Below are 27,266 nucleotides of genomic sequence, written 5' to 3'. Positions count from 1 at the left end.
TACACAACGAAATCTGTGTACGTGATTAGTTAATAAGTGTTGTCACTCACTTTCAATTTTATATTGTGGTTAAGGCTCTGCTTGACTCCTGCCAGATTTGAAATGTGTGCTGTATTAAGAACTTTAAACAGTTTGTTCTTCAGTTTAATCTGCCAGACCCAGTTCTATGTACCATTTTTGTTTGTAAAGCTGATTGTTAGCATCTGCCTATAAGTATAATAAATAATGTGCACTTTGATATGGTGAGGGAGCTGAAGTAATGAGTCTCCCTTCCCGATGTCTCAGACACTAAGGAGTACACACACACACTGGCAGATAGGCAAGTTACAATGTATATTTTATATCAGTAAACAATAGTAGTGGATTTAGAGAATTAACAAAATATATGCTTTTTTCAATACTTTGTAAGAACTACCTTGTTAGTGATAGTAGTTTGCAATACCTAAAATGATAAAATAGTTAAAGTCCTCAGTAAAACAGCTTCTAGAAGCTAAAGAAGCCTTTTAAACTCCTTGTCAAAGATTCTGACCTCCAGATGCCAGGATTGATAGAAGTCTTCAAACCCTCAACCCATTCATTCCGTTTTGGGCGGTAAGAAGCCATGCTTTTCTTAAGGAATGAACTGGGCAGGAATTTGCCAATGTTATAAGCACACCAAATCACACTAAAGAAAGAAACTAAGCAGCCAAATTAACTAATACAAGGAAGTGAAAGTTTATACTTACATCTATAGATAAAGCAGTTGACCTTTGTTAGAACTACCTTTAATATATCTACTTTATTGACCATTTACATACAACAAACTGCGTCCACGTAAGGCCTCCAATTGGGTAAGTTTTGGCAAATGCAACCACAGTCAGGATATGCATAGATTTCATTGCCACAGATTTCACCATGCCCCTTTTGCAGTTCGTTCCTTCTTTGCCCGATTTCTAAGCAGCCTCTGATCTGCTTGTCCGTGAGAGCCACATTCCAACTTAGCTTTGAAACTTTTTGGATCCTGTATACAACAATCAGATTTATGTCCCAAATGCAATTCTATGCATTTAAGGTAAAACAATATTATAGAGGAATTCGAGGCATTGATTTTCTAGAATCTTTTTCTCATTGCCTGCAAGTAAATTACTTAACAAATAGTCTCATTACGTACTTGGATCAAAGGAAAGTTACAGCCAAGAGAGAAACAACTCTGATAAACACAATAGGGTTCTTAAGTAAGGTCAGTGAAATGTTAAATCCTGGAAGAACAGAAAGAAAATAATTTCAGTTTGCTTCACTTATTTGTAAAGTAAAAAAATAAAAGAAAATACGGGGTTTACATTTGTATACAGTCATGCATTTAAAAAGATGGGTATATTTTCTGAGAAATGTGTTAGGTGATTTTGTCATTGCACAAATATCAGAGTGTACTTCTAGAAAAATGGATGGCATAGCCTATTATCCAGACTGTAAGCTCCTAGGCTACAGACCTGTACATCATTTTATTATACAGAGTACTGTAGACCATTGTAACACTATTATACATCTAAACATAGAAAAGGTAGAAAAATACCAGGCAATAGGAATTTTTCAGCTCCATTACAATAATCTTACGGGACCACTCAAATACATAGCCCATTATTGACTGAGAAGTTAATGTGGCACATGACAGTATGTCTGTACTTCCAGCTGCATACACACTGACACACATGCACACACAGAGCATCATTTTACAGGAATAACATTATCCTTTGAGCCCTCCAAAAGATTTGAAGCAGGTTTCAGAGGGCATTTTCTGTGTATAGAAGGTTACCATCTTTACATACACTTAAGTGCAGAGCAAACTTTTATTATGGCAGATACTACTTTCTTAGCAATATATTCAGTTGGACAGTTTAACAAGTACCATACTTCGATATAATTTGTCCCTTTCTCATTCCCTCAGAAAAATTCAGGTGTCAAAAATGTCTAGTTGTCTCTGTTCAGTGGTTATTGCTGTGGCCTGCATGTAGTGTCCTTCCACCGCTCCCGATTTGTACCATTTTTGCCCTCTCTGTCTTCCTTCCCTGATTTTCTTAACCTATGTCTTGCCTGTCTCCTGACACTACTTTTCTTACATGGTTCTGGTTTGTCAGGACAAAGCCATTTTTGTAAACATCTCCAGACTAAATAGACAGCAAACTAATTCCAACATGTTGGGGAGCATCTCAGGGCTATAGTTCGTATTTTTCATTTTGTGACCCAGTGACTTCTAACTCTCTTCAAGTTTGGAGTGGTACTCAATGTTGGGTGGCTGTGAAAGGATGCTATTTGGATAGCCAAAGTTGCATGTATTTGTTGGGCTATGATAGGAGAGTCTTGAAATCATAAATCATTAAAAATAAATGAATGATTTGTATTGTAATTCCTATGAAACTTTCTTTGACAGAACTAATCAAGATGGTCTTGAGGTGGGGGAATTTGAAGGTCCTCAGACTCTAAAGATATTAAAAACCCCTTCAACATTTGTGAAAACCAGGAAATGTGTGTTACAAAGGATGAACTTTAACGCAAAGTAGGACTTTAGTTCATAGTAACATATTAATATTGGCCTGTCAGCTGTGGCAGGCGTACCGCATCAATGCGAGAATTACCGATGTGAAAGTACAAGGAAGGCTTTGGGGGAGGTATATGGAAGCTGAATACTTTCCACTCAGTTTTTCTGTAAACCTAGAACTGCTTAAAAATGGTCTGTTAACTAAAAACTAACCTTTATACATTCGGGTTTCAGAAAAACAAAGAACAGATGAGATAGATTTTGTGACTACCTCAGAAATTAAAGTCCAGTGTTTGTTCTTTCTGTATGAGGAAAATAAGATAAATACTTTTCCTTGAGTGATATAACTTGTGGCATGGTCCCCTGACCTGAGAAGGTGCAGGATCCCACGAAAGCTGGGCAGCAGTGCCAGATGCTGTGCCTAACTGCACAATAAGCGGTACGTCACTGTGCGCACTAGGTTGGAGCCTTCCTTGTCTGCCACCCACGGGTACGTCATGCCATCCGGTGGTAGTTTCCCGGACTTGAGCAGTTCCCTGCCCTGCCATCCGGTAAGCCCTGTTTTGATCCTTGCATTTGTGGTGTCATTAGCAATAGTGTCACTTGGTGAGTTTATGCCAGCTTTCTGAGCCAATACCCGAGTCAGAGTGAAATTGCTTTGGGCCCAGAGACTATTGTGTAGCTGGTAAATATTCTTTTTGAACATTTTCTATCCGTGGTTTAATGTGCAGCTGTGGAACCTGCGGATATAGAAGGGGCTTTGGGGGCAGGCCTGTGACAGTGTCCTCCTGCTTTGCTGCTCACTGACCTATTTTTTATCATCTTTTGGCTCCTTTTCGTCTGCTCTTCCTTCTGTTTCCTCTTTACTCTTCATCCAGTTATTTTTTAATTTGTTAAAGGAAAAGGAGGGCCTCAGCATGAATAAAAATGTGGCCAACATATTCGCACTACCAGAACAACGTACTTGATAATTTTTACCACTCAGATTTTTTTTTAACTTCTGTAGTGGTTTGTTTGGTATAAAATGGGAGCTTAGGTACTTCATAAAGGTTTTCTGACATACAACTTGAAATTGAACTGTAACTACTATGTGGTTTACCTATCCCCTTTTAAACCTGTGTGATTTTTCTTTATTCATTTATGTTACCATTGTCTCCATAGCAGATAATGGCAGGATGCACACTGATGTGAAGAATTTACTCTATGGCTAATGGGCTGAAGTGGAGCTGTGCATTTTCCATGCTGTAAGGAAATAGTTCACAGAGTGCCAGACCCAGCTTTTGATGAATATGTGGCTGAGTACTTCATAAAATGAAAATCAACAAGTGTTTATCGAGTGCTTACTCTAATGTGCAAGGCACTGTGCTGGCATGCCAGATGCTATGGAGAATATCAAGAGTGATCTTTTCAAACAAGGAATGTCCATTCTAATAGGAGGAGCTGGTACAGACAAGCTAAGGGTGTGGTGGAAAGAGTATTGAGCTGGGTGGGGTGGGGAGCAGGGACAGTCAGGAATTTTGAATCCTAGCTGGAGTTCTGCCACTAACCAGATCCTCTGGGACAATCACTTCCCTACTCATGGTTTCGGTTTATAGAAGGGGATTGGATAGTCTCTAAGGCCATGTATGAATTGGTTCATAAACAGATATGGGAGAGATGCCAGAAGGTGGCACATTGTCTTTTGCCAAATGAGTTGTACAGGTTAAACATCCCTAAGAGCTCAGATTTTGGATTTTCAGATTATGGATTCTCAAATAGTAAAGTCTATGTGAATATTCCAAAATCTGAAAAAAATTCTAAATCTGAAACATTTCTGATCCTGAGATTTGGGATAAAGGGATACTCAACCTATACATGTAATAATCACCTGTATATGTATGTGGATGCATTTATTTATACTACATAGTTATACTAATTGTGATGATGTATAGATAATATACAGATCAGTGTTTCTCGGAGTGGAGCTCATGGATCACCAGCATGTGTATAACTTGTGAGCTTGTTAGAGATGTAGATTTGTGAGTGCAGACCTGATGAGTCACAAATGCTAGGGATAGGGCCCAAGACTCTGAGTTTTAACAAGATACTTCTTTCCTCAGGAGGCTTAATGCCCACTAAAGTTTGACAAGTATGAGCTGTAGGAATTTGGGGCAGTGGTTCTCAGTTTTGGCTGTATGAAATTCATTTGTGGAAACTTAACTGGGGTCAGGGCATTCTCTTAGTCTGTGCTGCTGTAACAAAATGCCTGATACTAGGTGATTTGTAAACACCAGAAATTTAGTTCTCACAGTTCTGCAGGCCAGGAGCCCAAGATCAAGGCACTGGCAGGTTCCATTGTCTGGTGAGGGCTGCTCTGTGCTTCCCAGATGGCACCTTGCTGCTGTGTTTTAAGGAGTAGAGGAATGGTGTGTCCTCACATGAAAGAAGGTAGAAGGGCCAAAGGAATTAACTCGGTCTAGCTCTGTTAGAAGGGCACCTAATCCCTCTCCCATGGGCTTCATCCTCCATGACTTAGTAATCTCCTCAGAGCCTCCACTTAATAATATGTTGGTGATTAAGTTTCAAATCGAATTTTGGAGGGTACAAAAACATTCAAACTATTACAGGAAGGAAGGTGGGAGAGCTTTTAGAGTGAAGAAGAGGAGGAAACATTTGGTGGCGGTGTCGTGGACTCCACTGTGCAGCCCGCAGGCCTGTGAAGCCATCAGTAGTTGTCCTGCCTTGGCATCCTGGCTTTACAGCCTCTCACTCAGAGATTGGGAAGTCTGGCCAGGCTCAGGTTCAACACTGGGAAGATGTGGTAAGTGGGAAAGAGATCACGTGCAGTAAACAGTTTGAAAGGCGAGAGTGCTAAATGCTGAGTGAAGCCTCTTCTATAAGGGCCTCACATTCAGACCATAACAAGCACTTAGGCATCAGTCATTGCCATGCTTCCCTGGTGCACCAGGTTTGAGAAACACTGGTTAGGGGAGAAGAGCACGAGCCAAAGCACCTTTCATTCTATAGTAGCGGTGAGCTTCAGAGACAAGGAGTCAGCCAGAGCCATCGCTGAATATGGGGGAGGGTGAAACTGAGCTACAACCCTTGAATCTCAAGCTAAGAAATTTGGCCCTTTTTGTGGACGAAGCTTTTGGGGAAAGGGAGTGAAACCTTTGAGGTGGTACATTTTAGAGATTGTTCTGACAGTTACATGAAGAAGGGCGCATGCCCATCGTTCAGCCTGATGAAGTAGTCTGGGTGTGAAGTGAGTGGGCCAAACTGGGACTGCAGAAATGAGATCATAGGGAAGAAAAACCATGAAAGCTCTTCTGTGGAAAAAAGGGCAGAATTTGCTGAGGGTCATGAGGTGACAGGGCTCAGTCTTTGGTTTGGGAGTCCCAGGCTTGTGGGAGGGCTAAGCTTGTCTGGGTGCACTTAACAGAGTTACCAGAATTGTCACTTAGGGTTCTGTATCAATTCTGTCCCTTATTGCTTTCATGCAGTTCTAATTTGGGGGGTAGTCCACAGCGAGTCATATAAACAGAATTGTCATCACTTAACAAGGTCCTCTTGGTCATGGAAAAATGTGGTTTTTCTTAACAAAGGAATGTTTGGAATTGTGGGAAAGTTGTAAACTTGGCAATGACTAATTCAAGCCTCTCAGTCAGTTAAATTAATTTTTATTGTTTGTTTTATTTGGGAGCTGCTATAATAGTCATTGAAAGGACATCAATCTCCTTATTTCTAAAACAAAACAAGAATATTGAACATTAGGGCAAAGGACAAGAATTTCAAAGTTTTACCTTTTGACTTTAGCAAATATTTGTCTCTATTTTTCTTAATGATTTCATCATTTGACTTGTTTTTGCTTTGTTTCTAATGGCTGATAATTTTTGGTTTTCTCTTAATGTTTTAATATACCTGTCAAGAAATAAGCACGTATATTCTTCTTCTCCTTTAAAGACCGAAAAATTCTCTTTTTCTGGTGCTGCTGGGGATGCACTCCAAAGCCTTGTGCATGCTAGGCACGTTCTACCACTGAGGTATAACGTGAGACATCCTCCTCCAAAAATCTTTGAATTTGCCTCGCAAAACCGCCCAAGGAAAGTCTTGGTATTTATTTGAGGCATCGTGGGGGGCACTGCTCACTGTACTGCCTTCTGTTTAGTTTATGGGTCAGGCCACATCCAGTAAAGATACTAGTTTGAAAACATATAAAAGCAGAGTCAGTGTTTCTAAAGGTTACATATGCCCTAGTGCAAAGTTATCTAATTCTAGTAAATCTGCGGTTTTTAGGCTTTTGAAGAAACTGCAAAAGTGTTCGACAATCTGGACTAATCACAACTTTAAGTGTGTAGTACAGTACATCTAGTACACACCTTTTAAAATATAGTTTATCTTTTCCCAAAATGAGTAAGGATGAAAACTCTTTTCAAATTGTGAAGAATGTAGTGATAATACCAGATAAAGTAAATGCAGACACTTATATGGAAATAAATGATTTTCCAGAGAATAAAGTATATCACCAACTACACTATATACCGAATCCTACTCTAAGGACACAAAATTGGAATTTATTGCATTTCTTTGGCAATATCCTTTGTGTGTGTCTGTGTGTGTGTCGTGCTGAGGCTGAACCCAAGGGCTTGTGTGTGCTAGGCAAGTGCTTAACCTCTGAGCTACACCTCTAACTCCATCCTTCTAGGTTTTGTTTACTTATTAAATTAATATCATTAACGATTTGGCTATGTTGCAGATCATTAATGATTTAGTTATGTTAGAATTACTAAAAATGAGATGTTTCATCTGAACTATTTATTTTAAATAAATTATTTTGCTGAGAGCCAGTTCATCAGTTCTTCTGCTAAAGGAAATGAGCTAGTGACTGTCTCAGCTGTATTTATTATTGCGTTTCATGATAACATTGGAAGTGTGTTTTTAACGGTGCATGTGCTGGTGTTTTTGACTCCCATAGGAGCCCAAGTAGGAAAATGAGTAACAGTAGGGTAAATGAGAAGTCCGAGCTGCCCATTGCCATCACAAGTGTGCCTAATTAAGAAGATACTTGGGGTTTACTCACTCTTTGATTTCTTAGGTGGGAGAGAATATTCTGAAGGACAGATTAAGGAACGGTTGCTATGGCAATTGCATTCAAAGAATCTAGAGGAGACTGAATCCCTGGGGATCATCCATTTTGATTGATTCAACTGGTCTTTTAAATTCATTCAAACAGCTGTTGTCTCTGGATTTTATTGTTGTGCATAATTCACCCAGTTGATTGGTGATTTGGGGATCATTTAAGCTTGGCTTTAAGTACTGATATGGTCATCAGTGTCTTTGGCCAGAATACTTTTGTTAAACCCGAAGGAAAGTGGTGGTATTAAATATCACTAAAAAGTATGCTGGCCTGTTCAGGAATAATATAAATGGTTTGTCTAATTGTACTTATTAATTTTGTCAGGGTGGGATAAGATTAATATGATTTATTTTAAAGCATGACTGACCCTGAAGTGTTTGGGTTTTATTTTGGATTACTTTGCTGTCATCACATTTTACCCAGTGCGTTTTGGCTGCTGCTGCTGTTTGTGTTCTGTGACTTGCGCAATATTGTCAGCACAGTTTGTATTATGTCTGGTCAGAACCGCAATTATCCGCCGCGGTTTGAAAAGTAGACACAAGTACACCCACTCTGAGTGTCTTCCTCCTCAAAGCCCCAAGTAGTGCTACACACTGGCACAGACCACAAGAGGAAGGGAAGCACAACTGCAGGTCACATCTCACTACAGGTTTTCCTCCATTGTGGACTCATTCTTCATGGGGAACCCATGAGGTATGGAATGGAAGGCCCCTCTGCCAGGGCCCCAGTAGGACCCAGTGTGTGAGAGTTTTGCCTTCTCTGCCTTTGGGCCTTTCCCTCTTCTGCCCCCTGGAGGATGTCAGGGAACAGGAGCTGCAAGGACGTCCTCTGATAGGGATACCTAGGGTCCTGGCTTGGTTACTAGAAGATACCGTCCCTGTCCCTTCCCCACCTGCAGCCCTCCAAACCAGAACTTACAGGGACGGAACAGAGAGAAGGCAGGGGAGGGCATCAGCAGGGCTGAGATCTTACGAGGGAAGCTATTCTGCCTCTTTAAGCAGAGACCCAGATTCCTTCAAGTAGAAGCCAGTATGAATTGTGTCCATCTCCAGGAAAAATCAATTCCAGAAGGGTGAGTAAGATGAAATAGGATATTAAGGCTAGAGTGTGAGGGAGTCAGGTTGGAAGTTCAAATGAGGTTGAATCTAAAGAGAAGTACGTTTGGTGCCAAGTGTTTACGGCAGTGTAGAAATTTATTATACAGGTTTGATACCATTGTGACTTTTCCTGCTGTGCTATTAGTGATAATTATGTCTGTAATACCCTTGCATGCGCTTACCTCTTTGTGAGGTACGTTGCCATTGTAAGGCTCAGAGGATTTAGGAGGTAACAGGAGGTGGAGCCAGTAGCTTAGCCCGACAGTCTGACTCCAGGAGCTGTGCCATGCTGCCTTTGTGCTGTGGCTGTGCAGAAGGGTGTGACCCTTTCTAGAAGGAGTGATTTCCATATGAGTGGGATGTGGGTGGTAGGAGATGGGAAGGAACAGGCTTTCTGTATATGTACACCTGTAAGTTCTGGTTTGGAGGGCTATGGCTGGGGAAGGGAAAGAAATTATCTTCTAGTCACCAAACTAGGACCCTAGCTATCCCTTTCAGAGGACGTCCTTGCATTTCCTGATCCCTGACATCCTCCAGGGGGCAGAAGAGAGAGATCTGTGTCCCCATTACCAAGACACTTAAAAGTCCTGTAGGACAGCCAAGCTATAACGTGAAATATATAATACTTACTTATACGATAGAACATGAAAATATTGTCTCTGCTTAAGCATTAGTGGGAAGAGGAGTTAAAGGTGTTCCTTTGAATTCATTCACTTTAAATATTTTCTGAATGTTAGCGCCTCACCACTGCCGCAGGTTTGCCTTCCACTGGCATTTGGACCTGGCTGACAAGAGTCCTGTCGCTACAGTCAACAGCTTTGTCTGTTTTGAGTTGAGAAGGGTCTTCGACTCTGACAGTTGTCATTTAGGTCTCTTAGATGAACCCATTAGCCTGTTTGAACAATGGGTCCAGCGCGTTATTGTCCAGCACCTTAGTATTTCTTCAATCTGTAGCCACTGCCTGTTGGGCGGGCAGTCTGGAAATGGTTGGTGGAAGCGGGGAGTTCCAAGCCTGATTGTAATCCTTGGTTTCTGTTTGGCCTGTTTCCATCAGTACTTCTTGAGCGCCACCTGTGTGCCAGGCACTGTTGTGGTGATGGGGGCAGAGCAGTGAAAAAGCAGAGGGGGAGCTGTTTTTCCTCGGTGGGATGAGGCGGTGATGCGTACGGGCCCGTGGGGACGCGGGCCTGGGGGGGGCAGCGTGTTGTGGCAGACTGTGTCAGGGACGGGAACAGCACGGGCACACCTCTTTCCTAGTGCCGCACCACCGTCCACACTGGGATGAGCCCGCTCACTCGCCTGCATCCTAATCCTGTTGTTGATTGGAGATAACTTCAGTGGTCACACCGAACCTCGTCTCCATGGCAACACCTCTAAATATTCCTCTGGTGACTTGTGTTCTACATTCTAGCTGGATCTGAGCCCTCCTGTGGCAAAATATTCTAAAGATGTTAGAAGAGGAAAAAAAGCTCAACTAATAAATCTATTCTAAACGACTGAGTCATTTGTTTTGATTACCCGGGTGATTGCCAAATGTTAATTTAAAACTGAAATAGGCCATGAGCTCACTCCCCTAACAATGCTGAGTGTTTGAGCTAATACAGCTTGATAATGAGGGCGCCAGATCCGCTGCCAGTGCTAATGTTATATGATAAACAGACATTTGGAGAAATATGCAGAACATCCTGGCAGTTTTCTGTTAACTCTCAGGGTTGTAAATAAAGTAGAATGTGTTACCATGCACCAATTCAAAGAAACGACTTTTTTTTAGAATTTATGACTTTTCTTCTAAAAAGGTAACTTAGACTCTTGATTCTCATTTTTTTCCTAACTTAGGCAATTGGAACCTGTTCTCAGCTGTGCCCAAGCCCTTGCCGAATACATCCAGCTCTCCACACATCCAGTGTGAGGTAAGTTTTGCTAAATTGCCACAAAATTCTTATGCTGCTCTCCAACCTTCCAATTTGTAGTGTCAGGGATAGCATTGTACAGAGAGCTTTATTTGTACAGGAGGTTTTATTTTATTTTTTTGTTTTGTTTTGTTTTTCCCCACCCCCCGGTACCGGGAATCGAATTCATGACCTTACGCTTGCCAGGCAGGCACTGTGCCACTGAGCTAAATCCCCAGCCCCTGTACAGGAGGTTTTAAAAGCATTTATTTTATGGCTGCCCGGCTACCTCAGTCGATAGAGCATGAGACTCTTAATTTATTACTGTTTTAATTGACACAACCAATATCACAGCTTACCCTAATATTAGCTCTCTTGGGAATGCCTTTACAAAGGAAAACCTCATTTACTTTGAACTTGGGGGCATGGAAAGTGAATCTGCCAGGCACAACAGAACCATTAGAAGGTCTGATTGAAAATAAAGACCTGCTCATGTCACAGCATGAACAGTAGGGAGCAGGAAAGCTGCATGGAGCAGATCCTGGGACAGAGAAGGAGGAGACTCCTACTGGTGACCAGAGAGGTTGTGTTGACCAGACCACGCAGCGGGAACCTTTCTGCCTTGGGTAGAAGGGGCCAAGGCACATCACTGTCACTATAAAATATGGTGATAGGAATGCCAAAGAGTGCTGCTTCTGGTTCACATGAGCATGTGCCAGCACATTTTTAAAAATTACCCCCCAGTTCAGGGCAGCTCTGCTGCATTGGTGTGAATAGCCAGATTGCCCAAACCTTTGATTTCGTTGACTAGAAACCTGTGTTTTGACTGTGACCCACCATCACAGAAGGTCAGCTGTGGAATTTTTTACTTGTGGCGTCATGTCAGTGCTCAGAAAATTTCAGATTTTGGAGCACTGTGGAGTTTTAGATTTTCAGGTTAGGGATGATACCTATTCACACAAAAATATTTTAAACTTCAAAGAGTAAAAATCATAGGACGAAGTTTTAGAAATATTTAATCTGCATTTTCTCCATTGTGGTAGTAGTTGGAATCCCTCTAAAAGCCAGGGCTTTAGACTGGCTGCTGATAAAAGCTTCAGCAGCTGAGGTAGACTGGATCTTTGCTCTGAACCTTGCCATAGCTCTCATTCATAGATAGCCTTTACCTACTGTGGTTATTTCTGAACTTTAAAAATTTGTAGAAACGTGTCTTCAAAAGATCATACATCTAACCTCAGTAAAGAAAATCAAAGAAGAACTGCTTTGGCTCAAGCAGGAGGCTGTAACTTCAGTCACCCTGCTCTGAGGAGTCCTACAGTGTTCCATCTAAAGACCAAAGATTTCAGCTCTGTGCATTTTTATAGCTCTTATTTTTATTTTCCCACAGAAACAGAGACTAGGTTATTTAAGTAAAATATCCTCCCGTCAGCTTAGTTGGAAATGCCAACTAGTTGGAACCTGGCAATTCTCATGCACTGTTTGCCCTTAGGAGTTCAACAGCAAGCTGCAACTTTGATATGCTTCGTCAGTAGAGAACTTCCATAGGAACTTTGGACATGAGGTTATGTTCTTTAAATGGTTTAGTTGAAACTAAACTCATATTTGAAGTGGTTTTCAAATACCAAGAATACCCCGTGATATCTGAACTCTGACCAAAATTTTGTGTTATTTAGGTTTTTTTTGAGAGCAATGAGTTTCTCAAGTGAGTCAGTTATATAGGACCTCTTAAATTCTGTCTCACTGTGACAGAAATACATAGGATTATGCAGTGACATCTTGTGTTTCTTCCATTCATTCAGCCCTGCTGTACATCAGTCTAGGAATGTAGTAGTATACAAAGCAAAAAGAGTCATATGCTTGGGTATGATAGTCAAGCGCAGGATATCCCTAGATTATTTTCTTTTTAGCAGATGAGCCAACTGATTTTTTTTTCACCAGACATTTTTTTTTGGTACTGGGAATCGAACTCACGACCTTGTGCTTGCTAGGCAGGTGCTGCTTTGCGTTGTTTTTTTTTAATAACATTGCCCAGTGTTAAGTCCCATTGCCCATTCAGATCCTGATCTCTACTCTGCTCTTTGAGTCTGTGATTTATGCCATCTCCACATAAGCACGTATAAATAGTAAAGTATGTGATAATGGCTGGGGACACAGCTGTGCCCAGGGTCCAAATGAAGGCAAATGTGAACTGTGCACTTCACACTCTATTTTATTTTTCTTATTTTGAGACAGGGTCTTACTATGTAGTTCAGGCAGTCCTTGAACTCATGTAGCCCAGGCTGGCCTTAATCTCAAGGTGATCCTCCTGTCTCAGCCTCCTGAATGCTGAGATTACAGGTGTGTACCACCATGCCTGGCTTATACTCTAGTTTTTAAAAGTTTGCTTGGAATAGTTGAACAGTTTAAGAAATTGGACTTTACAGTTTCCACTCAAAGATACTTCAGTTTTTAAAAAATAATACTATGTCTTATTTTAAGCTTAATATTGTACTTATCATAGATAAACTTTATAATTCAGAAAGTTGAAATTACTCCATTTGTTTGTCTTCAAGTTTATGAAATTATTTGGAACACAGACTTGACCACAGCGTAATCTTTAACATATACATGAGCTGGGCTAAATAGGAGTTCTCTGTACTCTAGTAATGACAATATTGTTAATTAATTAAACACATATTTTGCATCTAGGAAATATTTGTATCGGTGGCATATGGTCATTCACTATTAACTTGGAAGTTTTTAATATTCACAAAACACAAAATTGTAAAAGACAGTAGTAATGATTTGATGTGTGTGCCATTGATATTGGTGTGACCGTTCTCAGAGCCCTAGTAGTAGGCGTGCGAATCAGCACAGATGGGTTACCTGGGGTTGAAGAGTTTCAAAATCATCCCTCTGGTGCCAGTGTCTCAAACTGGTGAACTCGATCTGGCATACAGATGTGTTCTTTTAAAATTTCCAGTGAATTGCCAGCATTTAAAAATGGAGAAATTTCACATTTTTGACAATCCAGATTTTTCAGCTTCTCTTGAAATATGAGAAGATCTGGCAACACTGAGCCTGCATTTCCATTTGGCTATACGAGGCTGGAGCCACATCGCCTCTGTTCCCTTAGATGGAGCACGAACTCTGAGGTTCCCAAGTCTCCAGCACTCTCTGCTGTCTCCTTGACACTAATGACAAGGGATGCATGCCATTACCAGGGTGTTTTACTCCTGTAGGGGTGTGAATTTTCAACATCAGTTCTAGGTAAAACTGTGGTTGCTAACAGAAGGTCATCCTTTCTCTGAGAAAGTGAGCTCGCTGATTTTGCGGATCCAGTGTTGAGTGGTGTTCATTTTAAGGGAGCACTTTAAAGTGTCTGATGGTAAACACTTCGGGGGAAGGATGCATCCTGATGGTACCTGATTAAGAGAAGGCACATCAGTAGGCACAGGTGTTTCCCTCACCACCTCCCCGCTCTTTAATATGTAGATTCTGATGCAGCACATCTGGAGTAGGACCTGAGATTCTGCAGTTCCAGTGAGTGGCCGGTTACACTGCCACTAGTCTGAGGACCTGTTTTTGTTGGAGTAGCAAGAGGACTTAAGCTCAAAGGAATCTCAAGAAAAAATAGGCAGGAGTGGTTCTTTGGCTTGAGAAAAAGATTTTTATGAAGGCTATTAGAGGTTGAATCTTCCTAGATAAACCTGAGTTCGTATCTAGTTGCAGCAAAGTAGGGGAAAATCAACCATTTTTGGATACAATGTAGCATACGTTAGAAGATAAACTTTTGTTTGAATTTTTCTTCTATGTTATGTGCTTCTACTAAAAAATAGGTATGTTAATGCTTAAGAATCATGAAGTAGGGATTAGACCTGTCAATTTTAATATAGGAGACTATAGGGCTTTTAGAAAGCTTATAAATAAGGCCACAGAAAATAGGATAGTTATCAAATTCCTGGATAGATAATAACCTGATAAGGTATAAAATGACAGAAGAAGTCAGGAAAGGATCAACAGATTCTAATACATACAACCCTACTGTGGAAAATATTTAAGTATAATTAAAATGAAAAGGAAAGTATGCCAGGAGAAATTTGCTGCACATATGAAAAGACAGTTTAATTCTATATTATGCACAAAACCCATACAGATTGTAAGAAAGGCACACACAGGCCTGGCATGAGGTAGATGCTTCGTAATTGTTGGCTGAATTAATTGTCCAGACACAGTAAATAAATGCATGGAAAAATGTCTAGCCTCACTAGCATGTAGAGACAAGCATATTCAAACATCTACAAGGTACACTTTCTACCTATTAAATCAAGAAAAAGGAAAAGGAAACTCGATGCTGATGGATTACCTGGGGACAGACATTCGCTTCTTGCTGGTAGCATTATAAGTTGGTACAAAGCCCTTTGGAACATTTTCTGGCAAAAGTCACAGATCCTTTAATCTAGTAATCCTGTTTTGGAAAATGTGTTCAAGACATAAATCACCCCAAGGGAAAAGAAGGTGACTATATGTTATAGGTGTTCATCACAGTGCTGTTTGTGGGGATTCAAAATTAGAACAAATTTAAATGTCCAACATTAGAAAAATGATTCATTTATTGAACAAATAGTTTTGATTAAATTGGGGTGGAATTTAAATTGCAGTGGAATTCCAAGAATTCATTAAAAATGACCATTTTGGTACTTGCATAGAAGTGTGAAAGAGTTTGTATAAAGTAGCCTTACTGAGAAATGTAAGACGCAGAGCTGTAGATGTGTGTGACTATAGCCGCGCAGAATGAGGTGTATGATCCAGAAGGCATGTGGACAAATGTAAGTATCACTTTGAGGGCTTTTTCATGTTTTTACATTTTACTATAGCTTTTGGCTCACTTGAAGGTTGAGAATCTCCTGTGTCTACCTGTTTAACTCCAGATTACAAGTAGGGTGTTCTTGTTTATCATACAGTTAGTGCTTAGTAAACAACCATGGAAACATGGTGAAGACTCCTGCCCAGAGCTTACCTATGAAGTTCCAGTGATATAGTTCCTTCTTGGTTATTTTGTTCTATCATCCCAAGCCCCCATCTCACTTTCTTCTTTTCATGATTGATGGAGAGACATCTTCATGTCCCGTGTGACAAAGTGCAAAGCCTTTAATGGAAGTGTAGCAGTGCCAGGCAAGGAATGAGCCTTCACGTCTAAATCCAGTGTACACTTAAGGAGAATCTTAATAAACCTGTAATTTGAGGGCAGTGCAAAATTCACTCCAAGGTTGTACGCCTTCTCATAGTGGCCCTCTTCCCTTCAGCTGGCCTTCCTGTTTCAGAGACACTTGTTTCCCTGGTGTAAGTACACTTCCCTCTCTTAATTAGGGCAGTTACTTCATGTCTGTTTTTCTTTTTTGACATGGTTTCCTCTGGCTTTGGCACCACATATTTTTCCCATATGTCATTGCCTCTTGAGCTTCATGTTGCAATCTTCTTTCAAGGGGAACAGAGAGCACATTGCTGGGGAGGGGTTGGTAGCTCTTGACTCTTTTGTTTGCCCTTTGCTTGAATGAGCGTTCGTATTTCTTTTGGGCCTAGTTCTGTTTGGTTTTGTAGTTTTCAGAGTCAGTTATGTTTGGACTGAAAGATACTTAAGTAAAAATAATGGTAAGTCACAGATATGTCTGGCAAAGGTGCAGCACATTTGTTAAGGTTACTGGTTTATTTATCTCTCCTGTCTCCATGGCAACTAAATCTGGGTCTGGAATTTAATGGAATTAATTCTGACCTCTTGTAACATCTCCTAACTTTTCCCAGCCTCTGCTTCAGAAGGAATTCATTGTCACTTGAGGAATGCCTTATTTATAAAAGAGACCCTCATTAGACTTTCAAAATGTGGAATCACTACAGTCTTCACTTTTTACAGTCTTCCATCAGAGTATACATCACACTTGTAAGGAAAGCTAATCACACACACGCGCACACACACACACCCACCCCACTAATGTCCCAAGGAAAACAAATTTAGGAAATAATTTTCTTTTCAGTGAAATAAAGTAGTATTTAATTAATGTGAATTGAACTGTCTGTGAGAACTTTCTATAAGAGAATCTTTGGAAAGGATATTAAATTAATAGGAGTATTAATTGGACACTGCATTTTTATTTTTAAAAAGTATCTCTTATCTATTACATGATTGTAAATTTATGTACATATAATGTTTGGACCATATTTCAGAGGACAAATGTATTAAACTATGCCATGAAGTCCTCAATAAAAGTTGGGATTGAGCAGGATGTCCATGGAAAAAGTCACATTTGGACACTGAAATTCATGTACAGTATTTTGTCTATCTCCAATTAATGGGAAACGAAGATACAGATATCTGATCTCTAAGGAACTTAGAGTCAAACCGTCCTGGACTTCAGTTCTTCAGATGACCATATAGCACTTTTTATTCTCTCATGGTGCCTTGAGATTCACAAAGATACTACAGTTTTAGGAAATTTAATGAGTTGTCTAAAATCAAGTCGGAACATTTTAGTTTAAGGGTAGTGCATAGCAGGTTGCTTCACTCATAGGTAACTCATCTATTAGAAAATCCTTTTCATCACCTCTAGGAACAAGCTCACAATATGAATTTTACTTAAAATCAAAACAAAGGAACCAGAAAATGATTAATAGAGATACCACAAAGTTGTGGGCAAGGGAAGCGAAGAGTATCTTTTCATTCTCATTCCACAAGCTTGAAATCTTATAGTCAGATGTGTCATCAAGTTCAGTTCAGGTCTGATATGAAGGTGAGGATACTTAATGTTTTTGGTAAGATTTTTGAACATCAGAACAGCTCAGTGGATGTGAAAGTTGTTTTAAGATCCTGTCCATCGTCACTTCTTCTATTAATAGGATGAGGACTTGAGAAGCCAACAACAGATGTTCACTTGTAAAAGAGAACCATAAGTGTGAGGTGAATGTTAGATGCTCCTTCATTTCTAGGCTTGAAACCTTGACTCATGTCTTAGACAACTGTGAACTTAGAAAATTTATTAGATTAAGATTATTGTTAAATCATACCAATTTTGTTCTGGCCGGTATGAGAAGCATAGCTCAGGTTAAAGCTTTTACAGAAGTTGCGGTGTTATTAAGTCTGAACCCTTAATAATACTTGAGATTGAATAGTGCTTTATCATCATCATTATCCTATCTACCTTATACTGCATAGTGAAAGCCCGTGCGGAGAGCTGTGTCAGTAATTGTTCTAGTTTCTGCATTTCATTGTTTCTTTCATTATTAATGTTTTAGTTTTGTGTACACAGCACGAGGGATCAAAATCAACTTAAATAGAAATGTATGGAATATATAAAAATATGTTTAGAGAAGAATATTCTGTCCTATCACCCAACTGAGTTTTACGTTTGTACAGCATCTCTCACTGAGGATATCCACTTACTGGATAAATAATCAGTTTCTTTAAGATTTCTTCACCATAAGAGAGAGGAATTGATCCATAGGTAGCTTGGTGAGAATTTGTGATCTTTATTGAATCTGTGGACATCCCATAAACTATGGGCCATGTGTATGTGACATAATTGATTTTATATAGTTTTTAAGGCTGTGAACTCATAATTTACTTTACATATTGCACATATTCCTTTCCGGGAAGAAGCAGAGCTTTCTCAGTGGACAGCTGCGAGGGTTTGTGTACATACTGTAGCTGTCAGTGTCCTTGGGCCAGGGGATTCAGTCCGTAGTGCCTTTTGTTTCTTCAAGAGGTTTATTCATTCCATGACTAAATGGAGAGGATGAGTTCCACCTTTTGTGTTGGGAGCATGTGATAGATGCACTTGGGAGATAATACAGCTGCTCTCATATTTTTAGCATATTTTTATGTTTCCAGCTCTGCTCTCTGTACTGTCAGTCTTCATAAACTTTGTACCAGATTTTGATCTGACTCTTTGACCTTTTCAAGGGTATTTCCTGTTTTTTTCTACTAGGACAATGTAAGGCAAAAAGAATAAAGGATTTGGTTGAGGTTCCGATCTCTGATTGTACCCTTCTTTCTCCAGGAAACTAGAAGCTTCTCAGGAACAAGAATCCTGATACTTCTCCTTAGGTCCTCTGTGTCATTTATTATTTAGTGCCATATGATTAGTAGGCATCAACTAGAGAAGCAGTGAATTGAATGATAGGTGTTGAATAAATTACAAACCACAGTATTACCTGACGGTACACAGGGCAATCTCAGGATCTTTGTTTAACTTGCTGTTCCTCTAATAGTCATATTCCTGACATCACTGGAGGATGTCCTCAAATGGAACGGTCCTTCCTACCTCATTATAGTGTGGCATCATTTTTTTCCAAGATTGAAGTTTTTTCACAGAAAAGTTGAAATTGTGCAATGAATATTCACATTCCTACCACCTAGATTCTACAGTTAAATATTTGACCATACTACCTTTATCACATATCCAACCACCCATTAGTTTGTCTTAATTTTTTGGATGCATTTTATAGTAAGGTACAAGCATGTATACACTTCACACCCAAATAAATTCAGCCCATTTCTCACTATGTGGCCTAAGTTTTGACATTCTTAGCGCTGCTATCAGATTTGTTAAGATCCTGCCGTTTATTTTGACGGTGGTAAGAAGAGGTGCTAACTTAATTGTGCAACATGCTCAGTTTTCAGTTTCTGGAGAGTGTCTGTTTCTAACTGCCGTGAGGTGTACAAATACATACTTGTTGCTGCCCCTTTCCTTTCCTGTTACATGATCACACTGTTTGTACTGTTGAAACTTGGGAGGCCAGCCTGAGAAGTGCAGTTGAGGGTTTTATTTGTATGAATGAAACTGGAGAATTGGGGTTGAGGATGGTAAGGCAAGAGGTACTGTGCAGGTGGAGAGAGAGACCACGGGCAGGGGCAGTGGGAGGGAGGACCAGATTCAGAATTGGAAAGGTACCAGTGTGCTGCTACTACTTTCTATGAATTCTAGGGAGAGTTTAATGGCTGCTTATATTACCTAAGGGTCATGGATTGCATAAACACTAAGAGTAAAAAGTTCTGTTAGCCTAGTGTTTTCACATTATATTTTATAGAGCCCTAGAATTCATACTGTAGATGTGTTTCAGAGGTTTTACCAACAGCTGAATTAGATTTTTAGACGTGTATTGAACTATTTAAAAAGCTGATAAAAATGACAGACATGCTCAACTGAGTTTTATAAGTAAATTTTAACATGTTGGAGAATACTTACTGATTGACTTGAAAATAAGTAAAGGCTATTAATGTCAGCCTAAAATAAAATTTTGAATAGCACTTATCTGTCATCCATCAAAGTCAGGGTAATATTTCTCTTGGGGGAATAAAGACAAAAGGTCTACAGCGGGACCATTACACTAAAGCCGTGGGTGTTAAGGCCCTGGCCTGTGAAAGCTGAAGTTACATTTGGGTTTCCAGTTACCATGAGCACTTACCCATCTGTTATATTTAGATTTTTTTTCTAGTATCTTTAGGAATCTGGAAACAGATGAGTATAAGCTTTAAACTTGACCGTGAAAGAGGAGAGACAGTTAAGAAGCTGGAGGCAGGCTACAGTGGCGTCTCTCAGATGGAGCTATATGAATGGATTGGGAACCTTATTAAACCAAAATCCTCCAGACAATCTGAAAATGTCTGTGTGTGTTGTTGTAGCTCATTGTGTGATTTCCAGGGCTTCTCTGAACTTTAAAATGGGTGTGGCAGATTCCTTCTCTCTGGGGGCACGGGTGTTCACTTTCCCCTCATCATTCCAGATTGTACCACGTTCTGTGCCCACAGTCTTAAATTTACCTTTTAATAAGTAAACTTACAGGAAGCCAGTCCTGCTTATGTGTAACTGCAGTCCATTTTGCAGGGTTTTGGCTTATCTGTATTTTAGTTTGCCCATAACATTTTATTATGCAGATTTTCAAAGTGGCAATGATTTTTGCAGCGGCCACCTGTATAACCATTAGCTATACTTCGCTATTTATAACATTTTACTATACTTGTTTTATTATATACCTATCCATCTGCAGTCTGTCTTATTGGGGGATATATTTCAAAGTGAGTGTAGTAGATTTCGTTACCAGCTGACTTCACGTATTTTATATACTCAAAGTCTAGCATTCTAAACATTACATTACTCTGCCTAAATCCGTATTGAATTCTGTGAAATAAAAAATGTAAAACGCCCTGATGTTACTGGGAAACCATATAGGAACTTCTTTAAAAGTAATAGGTTTCTGGAATTCTGGCATAGAGTCAGGGAAAACATATAGGCTTATTTTTTAAATTGAAACATTTTTGTGACTGGGACATTGGGTACCCCTAATAAAGGAGGTACACTTGTAAATTTTGTTTTCATCAGAGGCAGGAGCCAGGCAACTTCCAGTTCTTATAGAGAGGCAGGGTCATCTTTAAAAGCATTTTAAAACACCGAGTGTTAGTTCCCCCACCAAATCTGTTGCATTTGGAAGGCAGAGGAGCAGTTAACTGAGGGCTAAATTGGTCCATTCTGGATTCAGTCCCAAGCCCTGGTGCCAAGGTGTTAAGTGCAAATTATTAAAGCAACACTCGGGTTATAATTTGAAGGAAGGATGGGGATGGAGATGAAAGATTCCCATGTAAAACTTTTGCCCCTATTCACAAGGGAAGCACTCCCTACATTCTTGCAAAGCTGCTTTGTTCATCCTTTTATTCTCAGTCCCCAAAATTGTGTGCAAACACTCTCTTGGCCCAGGGGGTTGGCTGGATGTATTTCCTTCTGGAAGTCTTCACTAGCACCCTTGAGCTGGCTGGCAGGAGATCCCTTAAAAGTATATCCAAGCAGTTTTTCTCACTCCTTCTAAGAGCTAATCCTCTCCTTTTCACTTCAGTTCCAGTTGCTGTTGTTTGGATAGAAACAGACCTCTGGTGTGTTCCCGGTATCCTGACAGTCCAAGAAAACTGAATGTAGAAGAACAGAATGTTAGGACAGAAAATCTTTGGGGCAGAGATTAGGTGGTAGACCCAGGTGGAGAACTTGGTGATTAGATATATTTTAAATATATAAACAGAGGATGAATTTTTAAAAAAACTATATAGGGAGTTATAAAAATTTACTAGCTTCTTCAGACAGACACATAATCCTTTAAAGCCCATGAAAACCGCTTGGCATGGTGGGGTAACATGCACTTTGGTCTGGGAAGAGACTATTAGGTTGCACATTTCTTGATTCCTCTACCACTGACTTTCTCTTTGATCTCCAAATATATGACTTATCTTGCAATTGTTTCATAATCACTCATAATAAAACTGATTTACTGTGTATCGTATAAGTTGAGCTTAAAACGATACCTACTTTGTGTTATAGCTCAAGATGATGAATTAGAAAGATTTAGATAGAAACATTGAGCTTTCACATCAGATTTAATTTTATTTGGGCAAAGTTTATTTGTGTAGGAATATTTTATGTTCTGTCGTTCCTATGGATAGTATCATCCTTAACTAAATGGCATTTGCACAAATCAGTTGAGAATGTTAATTTTCTTAACTATAACACATGTTTAAAATATATAACAATTGATTACACTACATCTTATGGCTAGTAGGAAGGTGGAAAGTTTTCTAGATTTATGCATGGGACAGGTGATAGTACTTTAGCTTCTATTCTTAGTTTGCCCTCGTCCTCCTTCTCTTTAGGCAAGACACATAATATTTTAATGTCTCCTTTTATCTGCCTGTAACATCTGTAATCTTATTTCATGAAACAGTGACCTGTTTACATTTGATAGCATTTGAAGACTTAATCCAGAAAGTGACATGTATGTTCAAATTACTATATAGAGAGTATTTATTTTTTGTGTTGAATGATAATCTTGACAAATTACTAATTACTACATTTAGAAAGTTACAACTCTGGAGGGAATTGATATTTGATATTGTTATGCTGTGTGTTCTAAGTTACCATCATAACAGCAGGAAAATAAACCCTACCCTGGCTGTGTTACAAAGGGATTAAGTCACTTCTTCAAGTTGTTACTAAAGTTCCATCCCTTTAAACAACCGAAGTCAAAGTATTCCTTATTTTACTTTCGCTTAAAAAATAGCAGAATTCTTTTGATTAAGGATTTGTCGAGTTATTTTCAATATAAAGAACGAAGGATGATCCATGTCTGTTACTTAGAACAACTAAAAATACCCTATACAAATATGCAGAGGAGTATGCTTTTGATTTTTACATCAAAGCAAAGAAATAAGATTATGTGGAGCTTGCTTATACTAAACACAGGGGGATTAAATAACTTGATGAAGCAAAACTAAAATACCCATATTACTATTTTCTAAATTCTACATCTTTGCAAATTTGGGTTAACATGAAAGAGAATCTCTATCACAGGGATTTCCAGTCTTCACAATGATCTGCCTCTAGCTTTTTATAATGCGTGATAAATACGTGTATTTATTGTGAAAATTGTGTGAGTCATGTGAAAAATTAAGTCCACCTGAAAAATTAGAAGACACTACCTCCCTATGTATAAAACCTAATTTTGAGACAGGGTCTCCCTAACTGTTGAGTTGCCCATACTGACCGCAAACTGTGAATCCTCCTGTCTCAGTCTCCCAGAGTGCTGGGCTTCCAGGTGGGCACCATCATGCTCAGCTTTTATGTTTTTTTTTTTTTTCTTTTACAAGTGTTTTATAGTACTTTCAATTTATGTAGTACTTGGACACATATTACTCAGTTGTGTTCCTAAAACAATTCTAAGGGAAAACAGGACAGGTATTAATATCATCATTTCGTAGATGCAGAAGGAAAGTTAATTTGGCTAGTGAGAAATTTGGTAGTCAGAGATCACATCCGGGGCTTTCAATTCCAAGTCCAGTGCTCTCTTCTTGAGTTGCAGCACAGCAGCATCCCAGAAACATTCACTGTCCTTTTCATTAAATGAAGCCTTGAAATTAATTTAACGTTTACACTGTTATCTTAATGTCAGAGTTAACTTTTGATTTTGAACTTGCTAAATGTGTTTGAAAATTAAATATCCTGTTTCATAACTTCTGAATTCATCTCTTTCTGTACACTTCCTGGTCAAATATAATAATTTGTATGGGCTTTAGCATTTATTTTTAATGTTAATTTTGATAGTTTGAAGGGAATTAAAAATAATTAGGTTTTGACATTCTTATATATTCCTGGTTTGCCATACTGAACTGTCACCTGCCACAACTTGGGATCCCTGTGTTAACATGTAACAAATAGCCAGAATACATACCTTGAAAATGGTTTGCATATATTTAACCTACTTTATACACATCAACCCTTTTCCTGAAATCCAGTTAAGTTTTTAAAAAACGTTCCCTATGAGATTAGAATGAGGGCGCTCTTTTTTCTTGTTTGGAGAAACAGACAGATATAATCTAAATTGGTAAAACAGTGACAAATAACCATAGAGCACAGGTCACCTGGCTTCGGTTAGTTATGTGACCTTTAAAACCCAAGAGCTCGTTTCAGAAGAGACTGACCTTTGAGGCTGTAAACAATGCACTATTCTTCTGCTTCAAAGTAGAAACAATTAAAGGGTGAACTGAAAACCTTGACACAGATATAGTTGAAAAACCCCTGACAGACTTGTATAATGAAAGTTGTCTTGTTTTCACAGCGTGCAGCTTTAAGGTCAGCCTGTGACTCAGGGCCTGCACTTCCCTGGTGGTATGCCTCAGTGACCTGTTGCCAGTCTAGCCATCCAAGAGGGCTTGCGCCCAGCTGAGGTTGCTGCATTATAATCCCCAGCTGAGGAGCCAGCTACCTTTTATTTTTTAAAATAGATGAAGACAGCATGAACATTTGAAGGTCAACTACCACATGTACTTTATAGCTTTTTAACCTAAAGCTTGAGAAGCAATAAGATACACCTTTGATTTTAAGAGTAGATCCTCCATTGCCACTAATATATAGTACCATGTGCAGCATGTCACGCACATGTTGTGTACATTGTCACCATAAGTGTTTTACTGAGTTTATTGTTTTTAAATTCACAGGCATGGCATTGTGGCTTGGTGCAAAGAATACTAGGCTTGGGATCCAAAGCCACTTCCTCTCTGGGCAGCTTATTAGCTAAAACATAACCTTAGCATAGTTGGCGTGGGATTTCCAGATGACATCTTCTCTGCATGAACAGAAGTAATCTGCCATTTCAGTAAGCTTCAGTGGGTGCTCCCTGATCCGCCTGAGATCCCTCCTCTTCCTCTCTCTCTCCCTTTCCTGGTGAATCAGAACTCCCATTCATCTAGAGCAGCCGGCTCCTCTTGAATATCTGAGTGGTAGAGGAAGGCAATCTAATTCACCTATTTTTAAAAATTGGTACACGCCAACTTTTAAAAGCACAGATACTTCCTTCTCCCTTTTCCTCCCCCTTTTTCTTTCTCACCACTCCCAGGGGTAGGCATGCTGTCTCTGAACTACACCCCTAGTCCATTTGTGTTTTGTGATAGGGTCTTGCCGAGTTTCCCCGGACTGGCCTTGAACTTGTGATCCTTCTCCCTCAGCCTCCCACATAGTTGCAGTTCCAGATGTGTGCCACTGCATCTGATTTTAGAACATATATGCATACTTATTACACAGGAGGACTGGAAACAGACATCTGTCAGTAATGAACCAAGTAAAAAAAACAATGAACCAAGTCAGTTGTGGTATGTCTACGCATGAATACTTAGTACATATTAAAAGGGGGAAGCTCTTTCTGTACTGACATGGAAAATTCTCTAAATAAAGCTGTAGAAAATAAATAGAAAAGGCTAGGTGCAGAGGAGGAGGTATAACGTATCACTATATGCTTTGTAAAAAAGAAAAGAATACAAATATATATGGAGCTATGTGTTTGTTATATGCCCCGTATCTCTGGACAAATAAAGAAGACAGTGGTATCATTGGTTATGAATGAGGGGAAGTGGATGTCCGGTGACACACGGGGAGAGGAACACTTTTCACTACATGCACTGTACATACTTAAAACAAACACACACAAAGAGAATGTTCATAGCAGCATTATTCATAATAGCTAGAAAGTAAAACAGGGCCAGGGAGGTAGCTCCGCCGTACAGCACCTGCCTGTCAAGCACAATGTCTTGAGTTCAATTCCCAGTACCAAAAAATAAAGTGAAACAACCCAGCGGTTTTGTCAGTTGGTAAGTGGACAAACAGTGAGTGGGGTACCCATCAAATGGAGTATTACGTAGCCATAAAAAGGAATAATGGATAAATGTTAAAACATAGATGATCCTTGAAAACATGCTGAGTGGCAGAAGTCATATACAAAAGGCCACGTACTGTATGACTGTATTCATATGAAATGTCTGTGGTAAACAACTCCATGGAGACAGAAACTGGATTAGTGCTTTCTGAGTGCTGGATTGGGAGGGCAGGGGTGGAACGTGGGGAGGGTGACTGCGGAGATGGTTAGGGATGAACATGTTCTGGCATTAATGGTGATGGTTGTACAACTTTATAACTGCATGAAAATCATTGAATCATGCACTTTAAAAGGGTTGGCTTTATGATACATAAAAGGTATCAATAAACAGACAACTTGGTGAAGTGAGGAACATGGACAGTTTAATAGTCACTGTGGACATGTAAAATGGTGAGCAGCTGTTTGGAATTTCCGCCCAAGAGATATTTCCATTCTAAACTGTTGCACGTCTTATCCCCGATAATACCAGAAGACATGTCATTTACCTGCCTTCATAAGCACTCACCAGTGATCTTCTCACTTTGTAAGGGGGTACTAGTAACACAAAGTCCTGACTGGTAGGATTTCAGGTAAAATGACTAAATGAGTTGGGATGACACAGGATTGTGTTATCGTGACTGTAGGACCTCCCCAGTCCCAGCCACTAGAGGAGGTCTTTGGAGTTTTCAGAGGAGCTTGAGACTCTTTTGGGCCAATCTGTGCTTTCCTCGCAGCTGATCCCAATGCTGTCCCTGCCCCTGTACTGCTGCCTCCCGGGAGCTAGAGTATGAGCATCCCCGTTTGGTGTTCTCCTGGGGTGAGCTGAGTCACAGGTTTAAGCAACCCTTCCTGACAGGAGGGGACTATTTGGGGTCTGGTTTGAGAACTGTGGTCTGGAAAACACAGCTTCTCTTCAGTGACTGTTCATAGGTGCTAGGTCATTGTATGTTGTTGTCCAGAGGGACAAGCGGCACCATAGCATCTGGCCTGCCCACAGGTTGGTTACATAATAGTCTTCTTAGAGTCTTCCCAATTTAGGGGCTTTAACCTGAGCTCATCTTGGAGTGGGCATGTATGCTTGGTCACCTGTGGGGCAATGGTGCAGATGTCTCAGACCTGAGACCATTGGTATAGCTGTACTCACTCAAGTTATGTCTCAGCACCAGCAACCTTATCTTCTCTGAGCGGTTGGTCCATTCGGTAAGCAGTCTGACATGGCTGGCTCTTTCAGATCTCCAAGCCTTTGACATTTATTCAGGATGAACTCACAAAATTCAAAAGTAGTTTGCATTCTAGCTGGAGCTGCCTAGTAGATATAAGTAGCCTGTTTTTGATGTTGGTTTTTGTAGCCTGACATAAGCTGTAAAATGTGAAGCAAGGACAGTCTGACTTACTGATTAGCACTCATGAGGGCAGACCTTTATTTGGTGTGTTGGAAAGTCTGTTAACTCCAG

The 27,266-nt window shown here is 39.8% G+C and overlaps 1 protein-coding gene across 1 annotated transcript in view; it reads left to right on the top strand.

Annotated features, from left to right (window-relative positions):
* The window catches only part of Fhl1 (four and a half LIM domains 1), a 55,934-nt gene that overhangs the window by 8,111 nt on the left and 20,557 nt on the right, over nt 1-27,266 (top strand). Inside the window, exon 2 of the mRNA XM_013504496.1 lies at nt 10,565-10,638. The gene's annotated coding sequence lies outside the window, so the exon portion shown is untranslated. The remainder of the gene's footprint in view (nt 1-10,564; nt 10,639-27,266) is intronic.

Source organism: Chinchilla lanigera, unplaced genomic scaffold, assembly GCF_000276665.1.
Source record: "Chinchilla lanigera isolate Chin_1 unplaced genomic scaffold, ChiLan1.0 scaffold00088, whole genome shotgun sequence".
Taxonomy (NCBI): domain Eukaryota; kingdom Metazoa; phylum Chordata; class Mammalia; order Rodentia; family Chinchillidae; genus Chinchilla; species Chinchilla lanigera.
The sequence above is the reverse complement of the archived record's forward strand: the minus strand, read 5'-3'. Positions and strand labels throughout refer to the sequence as shown.